The sequence below is a fragment of the Leishmania infantum genome, chromosome 13, assembly GCF_000002875.2.
Source record: "Leishmania infantum JPCM5 genome chromosome 13".
In the NCBI taxonomy this organism is placed as follows: domain Eukaryota; phylum Euglenozoa; class Kinetoplastea; order Trypanosomatida; family Trypanosomatidae; genus Leishmania; species Leishmania infantum.
In genome coordinates this window covers 454,209-454,635 of record NC_009397.2, presented here as the reverse complement: position 1 = coordinate 454,635, position 427 = coordinate 454,209, and positions in this window count along the sequence as shown.

Here is a 427-nt window from a genome sequence, read left to right as displayed (position 1 = left end):
CTCGTAGCGGCGGCCTCTTGCACACTTTGCCCTCATGACCTCTTCGTCTCCTCCAGCTCTCTGCGCCTTCGTCAGGCGTGCACCATTCTCTGTTCCACCTCGCACGTTGCATCTCCCTCCTCCTCCCCCTCCCCTCTCACTCTCTGCTGTGCGCATGCGTCGATGGCCGGTGATTGGCATTGCTCGCTCTCTCTCATCATCGCGTCGCCGTCCCCCTTGGGCCGTCGTTTTGCAGCTCGTCGTCGTCCTTTCACTTGCTCTCTTCTGCTACCATTCAACATCCCCTCATTGTGGTCAAGAAGAGCGCGCCGAGTCGGTGCGGGCTTCGCAGACACGACAGCGGGGTGGAACTCCTTGAAGCTCTCCCCTTAGCAGGTTTTCTGTACGCGAAAGCCAGCATACACGTCACGGATATACGAAAGAGAAG